Source organism: Scyliorhinus canicula, chromosome 3 (assembly GCF_902713615.1).
Source record: "Scyliorhinus canicula chromosome 3, sScyCan1.1, whole genome shotgun sequence".
In the NCBI taxonomy this organism is placed as follows: domain Eukaryota; kingdom Metazoa; phylum Chordata; class Chondrichthyes; order Carcharhiniformes; family Scyliorhinidae; genus Scyliorhinus; species Scyliorhinus canicula.
The window spans coordinates 25,005,259-25,011,280 of record NC_052148.1 but is presented as its reverse complement, the minus strand read 5'-3'; the positions used below and the strand labels follow the sequence as shown (position 1 = coordinate 25,011,280).

Genomic DNA, 6,022 nt, shown 5'->3' with positions numbered 1-6,022 from the left:
GTCGCGTCTGTTGTTGACTCTCGAAGGAGCAGTTCACCTGCTGCCTCTCCTCTACCTTCTCCCCATAGCCCTGCACATTCTTCCTCTTCAGATAATAGTCCAGTTCCCTCGTTTATGCCTTAATTCAACCTGCCTCCATCACATTATCAGATCCAATCCAGATCCTAACCACTATTACGGGCCAGGATTTAGAGAACCCCAAAGTGTATCATGGAGTTCACCTGACCCACAACTTTTAATAGATTTTGGTTATGGGGAGCACAAGGGCCCACTCTACAGGTGTGATGCAGATGTGATGCAAGAGAGATCTAAAGTACTTTTAAAACAAAACAATATTCATTATATGAATCCAGTTAACATTTTATAAACACACAGTAAACATCTTAGCAACTATCAACTCAAATACTCCCCCCAAAGAATACAGTACTCTGTAAGTAACCCTTAATCTTTCCGAGCAACATCCAAATACCCTCTTTAACAAAGGCAGCAGATTTAAATTCTCTATCACTTTTAAATTAGCAAGTGATCTGAAGACATCCTTTTCATGCAGAGAGAGATCAAAATTATACCTTGTTTGGCTGGATGCAGCTCCAACTCTGAAAATGAAACCAAACACACACTGTAGCTGCCAGCTCAAAAATGTAAGTAAAAGCAGACAGACAGGCCATCTCCACCCACATGCCACTCTGACATCACTGCAGCTATTTGATAAACACCCTTTTCTTAAAGGTACATCCATTACAGCTATTTGATAAACACCCAATTTTTAAAGGTACTCTCACATGACAGCATGTGCTGCATGAAAATGTTTCTCCTCATTGTCTCCATCACTTCTTTTGCCACTGACCTTAAAACTGTCGCCTCTCGTTCTCATCGCTTCCACCAATAGGAACAGTTTCTCCCTATCTACTAATCTTTTCTGCACTCCTTCTGATGCTTTCACATCTTCCCTAAAGTGTGGGGCCCAGAACTGGAGACAATATTCCTGTTGAGGATGAACAAGTGTTTCGTAGATGTTTAACATAAATTTCTACACTATTCTCCTCGCAGTTCCCAATGCTTCCAAGTTTTGTATCATCTACAAATTTTGAAATGGTGCCTGTAATGATATGTAGACTGACATGGGCTGGTTTAGCTCACTCAGCTAAATCGCTGGCTTTTAAAGCAGGCCAGTGGCACGGTTCGATTCCCGTACCAGCCTCCCCGGACAGGCGCCGGAATGTGGCGACTAGGGGCTTTTCACAGTAACTTCATTGAAGCCTTCTCGTGACAATAAGCGATTTTCATTTCATTTCATTTCATGTAACTAAGGGGTTAATCAGAACACCCGGCTGTGGCACAACCACTAGAGGATGATGTGTTGGGCACTTTGGATCCGTGGAGTAGACATAGCTCACCAACACTGAAGATGGTTCAACACTATTTTATTAACTCTTATAAAATGCTAGACATACTATTACTGTGGGTTTACATGATGTTAGTTTAACTAGAGATCTGTGTCTGTCCGAACCAGTTGAATCACTCAGCACGTGGTGAGAGTCTGTACTGTGACTGATAAGCTCTTGTGCTTCTGAGAGGCTGCATCCTGAATGAGCGGGAAAAGTGATGCCCTCTGCCTTTATAGTGTGTGTGTTCTAACTGCTGATTGGCTGCGGTGTTTGTGCATGTTGATTGGTCCTAGTGTCTGTCCATCAGTGTGTGTGTCTGCGCCATGATATACTGGTGTATATTATGACAGAGGGCATTACACAATCATTATAAAACCAGACACACACTAGACCCTCTTTCTCACTCCTGGAAGGAACTGTAGGATTAGCACCAGAATAGTTTAGATCTCAGGCTGGGTCACCACATGTGGCCTAGATCCCAGTTGTACAGTTGGTCATTATCACTGAGTTACTAGAGTTAGATCAGCAGAATGTCAAACTCATTTATCTAGTTGTTGTTACTGAATAAATCCTTTCAACTTACTTCAAGGACTGGAGTGTCTTTCAACATCGTCTATGGTAATCAACAGCATAACTTAACATGGTACCAGTAATGGCTGCTACATCTACCTAGGTAAATTGGGTAAGTTTAGGGAAACAATCAAGACAGCTATTCGACAACAGAAGCATCCGGAATGACCCTGTTGAATCCAGGCATAATGAACAAACCACAAGCTCCTCATCACCTCAGGACCTTAGTGTTAACTGGCACTTGTATAAACAAAAATTCCAACTGTATGTAGAGGCGTCTGATTTACCAAACGTGACCGATGCTTGGAAAATAGCTCTCTTCTTGATTACTGCTGGTGATCAGGCGTTAGTGATCAACAACTCATTTAACTATACAGATGGGCAGGGGAAAACTAAGTATGAAGCCATCCTTAAAAAAATTGATAGCAATTGCGAGGTCCAGGAAAATTAAATCTTTGAGCGCTACATTTTTAAGAAAAGGATGCCAGGAACAGATGAATCCTTCAACAGTTTTGTCACTAACCTCAGCCTGCTAGCCCAATCTTCCTTTAGTTACATGTCAGTCTACATATCATTACAGTGCCCTGTTAGGTTAATAATATATTTTAGAAAGAGCAGTGGTCCTAACTCCGACCCTTGGAGAGCTCCACTCTAAACCTTCCTCCTGTCTGGAAAATAACCACTAGCCCCTGCTCTCGGGGCCCTCTCACTCAAACAATTTTGTATCCATGTTGCTACTGCATCCTTGTACTCTCGGAGCTCTAACTTCTCTCACACGTCAATTGGGCAGCACCTTATCCAGGCTATGTTTAAGACAAGGTAATGGAAGGATATGCGGAAAAGAATGTGAGACCAAACTGGGTGGGAAAGTGAATGGCTTCAAGCGGACGTGGACAGGCTGATTGAATGGGCTAGAACATGGCAGATAGAGTATAATGTGAATAAGTCTTAAGTTATTCTCTTTGGTAGAGTATTTCTTGAGTAGTGAGAGGTTGGGAAGTGCGGGTGTCCAAAGGGACCTGGGTGTATTGTTCAAATGGTACATTGACCTTCCTCACAAAGTGATCTGAGTATAGGAGTAAAGATGTCTTGCTGCAGCTATATAATAATAATCACTCATTGTCACGAGTAGGCTTCAATGAAGTTACTGTGAAAAGCCCCTAGTCGCCACATTCCTGCACCTGTTCGGGGAGGCTGGTATGGGAATTGAACCCGCGCTGCTGCCTTGTTCTCCATGACAAGCCAGCTGTTTAGCCCACTGTGCTAAACCAGCCCTGTCGAGCCTCAGTGAGAGCTCGGTTTGGTCTCCTCATCTGAGGAAGGATATACTTGCCATGGAGGGAGTATAACAGAGGTTCACCAGATTAACCCCTGGGATGGTGGGATTATTTCATGAGGAGAGATTTAGGAGACTGGGTCTGTAGTCTCTCAAGTTTCAAAGAATGAGGGGTGACCTCGTTGAAACTTACAAAGTTCCTGCAGGCCGTGACAGGGTGGAGGTAGATTCCCCCCAGCTGGTATGTCTAAAACATGGGACATAAACACAGCATAAGGGGGAGGCCATTTAGGACTGAGATGAGGAGGAATATCTTCAATCAGAGGGAGGTGAATCTTTGGAATTCTCGACCCCAGAGTGCTGTTGAAGCTCAGTCATGGAGCATGTTTAAGACAGAAATTGATAAATCTCTGGCAACCACTTACCTGGCAGGGGTGAAACCATGATCAAGAAGGTGGTTCGCCCAGGACGAGGCTAGCCCATTGCACTTCGGGTGTGCTGATGGCTGTGATGTTCTCAAATGCAGGATACTCAATTAGAGGCTGGCTTAGCACAGTGGGCTAAATCGCTGACTTGTACTGCAGAACACACCCACAGCGTGGGTTCAATTTCTGTACCAGCCTCCCCGAACAGGTCCTGGAATGTGGCAACTAGGGGCTTTTCACAGTAGCTTCATTGAAGCCTACTTGTGACAGTAAGTGATTATTATTATTACCATTGACATTGAGGGATATGAAGATGGCATGGGAACGTGGTATTGAGGAGATGATTAGCCATGATCTAATTGAATGTCAGAGCAGGCTCGAAGGGCTGAATACTCGTGTTCCTAAGTTTACATATTCCTACGAATGAAGACTTCAATTCCAACTGGAGAGTGTGGAACCCATGTAGATCACCCAGGACAGAGAGATGGTGGAACGGACATGAATACATACAAGTAATTTGAAGTTTACAAATTATGGGGAGGCAGTGGCGTAGTGGTGTTGTCACTGGACTAGTAGACCAGAGACCCAGAGTAATGCTCTAGGGACCCAGGTTCAAACCCTGCCACTGCAGATGGTGAAATTTGAATTCAATAAATATCTGGAATTAAACATCCATGAAACCTCTGTTGTAAAAACCCATCTGGTTCACTAATGTCCTTTAGAGATGGAACTCTGTTGTCCTTACCTGGTCTAACCCTTATGTAACTCCAGATCCACAGCAATGTGGTTGACAGCAATTAGGAATGGGCAATAAATGCTGGCATAGCCTGTGACTCCCATGAATGAAAAAGAAAATGTGACCCAGGCAGAAAATGTTTTCCGAGCGTTGAATACATCCGTTTTGAGTTGGGATATTAGTGTTTATCTTAAACTCTATCAACAGCTGGTACACCCACATCTGGATTTTGCATCCACAGTTTATAATCCACACTTTCAGTTTATAGAGAGAGTGCTATCTGGAGAGAAAGCTGTGTTGCCAGGAAAATGCAAGGCATGAGGGGAATACCTTATGAGGAGCATTTAAGAATTCTTGGATTGCAATCTTTCGAGAAAGGAAGATTGATTTTTGCACTAGTTGAAGTTTATAAATTGATACATGGCCTTCTCACCTCCAAGTCTGAAAAGTTCTTTACTTGCAATTATGGTATTTTGCGTGGTTATCAGTATAAACTACACAAGTCTTGATATTTGTAGATTATTTTTCACATGGAATGGTTGATACTTTGAATGCTTTGCCTGATTTTGTTGTGAATGTTGACCGATCCAACCAAAAATAATCAGAGTCCATTCTGGTGGGATTGGCGGGTTCGTTCCTGACGCTTGATCTCCCGACCCCCCCCCCCCCCCCCCCACCCCCGGACATGACCGCCGGATCTCCCCCAACCCCACAATTCACCTATAAGGGGGTCCTCGAGCCCCCTTGCCCCACCCCACCCCTGGGCATCCCTGGGCCTGTTCGCGGAGAAATGCGATTTCGGAAAAATGCGAGCCTGGCACCTTGGTCCTGCCAGGGTGGCACTGCCAGGGTTCCAGCTGGCACGGCCAAGATGCCTGGATGTCACTATCAGTTCCAAGTTGCCACCTTGCCTGTGGGTTGACTATGAAGGTGCCTCCCCAGGTACCGCTCCACCTGGTCCCCGTTTGTAGGTATTGTATGAAACCCGGCTGGGGTCTCCTCAGCAAAGCCGATAGATGCTGGGTGGACATTCCATCAGGCACGAGCATAGTTAAACTCTTTTAACTATGCGAGTCTGGGTCCCACCCATTTGGGCGGGATCCAGATAGCAACCTCTCGCGAGATCTGGTTAGATCTCACGAGGCTTAAGGACCATCCCGGGAGAGGCGAGATCTCGTTAGATCTCGTGAGGCTTAAGTATGGTCTTTAAACCTCAGGAGATCAAACCAGATCTCACCTCTCTTGGCATCTGCTGCCCGTGTCCCGCTCTGACTCCAGCATATCGGGGCCGGTAGATTGTGCTCATGGTGTGATTTCTATGTACGTTGGGCGGGATTCTCCGACCTCGCGTAGGGTCAGAGAATCGGCGGCGGGCTGCACGAATCGCGCCACACCGCCCCAAGTCCGGGACGCAGAGCGGAGAATCGGCACTCCCACCGGCGCAATTTCAGCGCACGCGCGGTGTCTCCCTTGTCCGCGCCAGCCCCGACCCAACATGACGCAAGAGTACAGGCGCCGCCGCGGAATAAAGGAGGCCGAGAGACAGAGAGGCCGGCCCACCGATCGATGGGGCCGGGGTGGTCGGCGCGGTGCCAGTTGGGGGCCGCGCAATTCTCTGGCCCGAATG

The 6,022-nt window shown here is 46.1% G+C and overlaps 1 pseudogene; it reads left to right on the top strand.

Annotated features, from left to right (window-relative positions):
* The first annotated feature begins 3,651 nt into the window (after positions 1-3,651).
* LOC119963969 lies at positions 3,652-3,777 on the top strand (annotated as a pseudogene).
* Positions 3,778-6,022: the final 2,245 nt, after the last annotated feature.